The 2822-nt window shown below is 39.2% G+C and overlaps 1 pseudogene; it reads left to right on the top strand.

Annotated features, from left to right (window-relative positions):
- The first annotated feature begins 1723 nt into the window (after nt 1-1723).
- LOC132026049 (alpha-ketoglutarate dehydrogenase component 4-like) lies at nt 1724-1993 on the top strand (annotated as a pseudogene).
- The last annotated feature ends 829 nt before the right edge of the window (nt 1994-2822 follow it).

Consider the following 2822-nt stretch of genomic DNA (forward strand, 5'->3'; position numbering starts at 1 on the left):
CTTGATACAGCTCTGACCATGGGAATGGTCCTTGGAAAAACACATTCCAAGGACAGGGAGGGACTAAGAAGCCTCTCATCTCCTGGCTCTAGCTCACAGATCAGCTGGCAGTCATACCCTCGTGATGACCTCCTCCAGCATAGGGATCTTGTTTTGTTCACTGATGTGTCTCAAGGACCTCACACGGGGGAAGGCAAATTCTTCCGTACAGTTTCAGATGGCAAATATCTCTGGGTTTGGGAGCCATATAGGATCTGTTGCAACTAAACCCTGCCCTTCGTCATTCAAAGGTAGCCACAGATAATACATAAGCAAATGGGTGTAGCTGAGTAGAATAAAACTTTATTTATGGACTTTGAAACCCGAGTTTAATATAATCTTCGTATGTTACTGAATATTCTTTTTTTGATTTTTTTCAACCACTTAAAAACATTTAAAGGGTGCCTGGGTGGCTTAGTCAGTTAGGCATCTGCCTTCAGCTCAGGTCATGATCCCAGGTTCCCGGGATCGAGCCCCACATTTCTCCTTCTCCCTCTGTTTGGTGCTCTGCCTACTTGTGCACTCTCTTTCTCTCTGTCAGAGAAATAAGTAAAATCTTTAAAAGAATATTTTTTAAATACTTAGTGTACAAGACCATAAAAAGAGGTGGGGAGAAGGTTGCATGTAGCCTCCAGCTTGCCAACAGCTGACCTAGAATCCAGTAAAGGTCTGAATGGAAGATTTTATGCCAAAGTACTTGAGGGTACTTGAAAGTTCTGTGTTATTCTAAGTATACTGACTCTTCCTTATACAATAATGTCTATGTTATTATTGCATTTGTCAAGTACTTCTCATAGTCAGCACGGATGAAAATTTAACCTTATCCACTCTCTGAATTATGACTCATTTGAGTTAATTAGATTGGAATAAGAAAGTTTTCAATAAAAATGGTTGATAGTAAATAATTCTGGCCCCAAATATCTCATCCATCTCAAATTGTACATCATCAATAAAACCAAGTTCTCAACATGAGCCTTAGACTTGATTTTATTATTGTTTAAAAAGCAACTGACAGCACTAGGAACTAAGCCATTTAGACAATGTCTACATTTTTGACAATGATTCATACTGAGAAAAGATGAAGTTGGCTCATGTCAACGGTATAAAAAAGGCTGCACAGAGTAAGGACATGTATTACTGGAGCTGGAGGATTATCTCAGCACATTTCTGACTTGCAAGCCCTACGGATCGGAGGGCTCTGCTGGGGAGGAGGAGTCAGTTCAGTTCTCACACTGGCTGGTTAGTTCAGGACTTTGTTCTTAGAGACACACCCTGTTCTCCTAAGACTAAAGTAGACATTCCACAATCCCAAACGGATGCACAAAGGGAGAACAACCATGTGCAAAAAAGGTAGTCAGTAAATATTTGAATTGATGAATAGATATATAAATAGCTTTGAACCACTGAGGGAAAGCAAACACTCATTCTGGTAAATAGGCCATCAACAAACATGATTTTTTTTTTTTTCTCCTCTGCTCTTGCCTACCATAGTAAAAACAAGAAACGCAAGCTCCAATGCTTGGCCACTTAGTCATTTGATTATTTCACATCTATTGAGTATATAGTATGCTCCAGAAACCCTACAAGGAAGTGGACCTACAAAACTAATCAAGACAACAAGCCTGCTTTGCAACTTTCATGAGGCCTTGATACTTCCCTTCTTCCATAAAAATTAATTTAGGTCATGAATGGCAGTGACATGGCATCCAGCAGAGTCACTCAGGTAGGCAAGTCACATAAACAAGTTCCCTGGCCGAAGAGAAAACCTTAAACCCAATGTATCAGAAGTTTTGAGATCAACGGGTCTACCACCTCACTCTTCTTCAACCTCACAGCATTGTGAGGGTCCACAAGACACTGCAGAAATAATAAAAACAGTACCTCAGGACAGAAATACAAAAGGAAACGTGTTTCAAGAAGAAATGGATTTATCCAACGTGGAGGTCTAGAATAGTCACTGACACTGTGGCTGCTGTTTGTCATCAAACAAAAGTATCTTTACAATAAAGGACTTCCAAAACGGCACATGAGAAATTATACATAAAGCAACTTGAATAAACATTCTGTTAAAAAAATGAAATACAGAAAATTTAGATGGACACTTGCATCTCCTAATACATGTAACTCAGTCCGCTTTCTCCTCAAGCTTACCTAACTTCACATACTTATTGAAGTACACATTTTCCAATGTTAGCTATCACTTTACTCTTAATGATCAAATATTACCAGTGCTGAGCTGTTAAAAGCACACAATATCTAGTAAACCATCATAGGTTTCCCATCATGTCACTGTTATTCCAGTTTCTGTTTAGACACAGGAAGATTTATCAGACAGAACTGCTGCTTTTGTGAAGTGGTTTTCCTGAAACTGGATGAGGACCAGTGAAAGGATGACTCCATTTTTTGTTCTTAGCATTCTTAAAATTTTTTCATTCACAAAGTTACTAGAGTGTAACTAGTTTAAAAAGCGTATCCTACACTAAATGATAAAAGTATAGCCAAGGTAAACCAGCTGACTTTGTGCTATTAGAAGTGGGAGTTAACACAAAAGAGTCCAAAAAACTAAAAATAGAAAAGATAAGAAGATGCCGGAGTAGGAGAGCCAGTATTATTGGGTGCCAGAAGAGTTCAGCTAGATAGCTATCAAACCATCCTGAACACCTACAAACTCAAAAGAAGATCAAAGAAAAGAAGAGCAGGAACAGAAAGGTGACCACTTTCTGGAAGGCAGGATGAGCGGAGACGTGAATCCAGGTGTTATACGCGATGATAGACTGTGATGG

This window comes from Mustela nigripes, chromosome 10 (assembly GCF_022355385.1).
Source record: "Mustela nigripes isolate SB6536 chromosome 10, MUSNIG.SB6536, whole genome shotgun sequence".
Lineage (NCBI taxonomy): Eukaryota > Metazoa > Chordata > Mammalia > Carnivora > Mustelidae > Mustela > Mustela nigripes.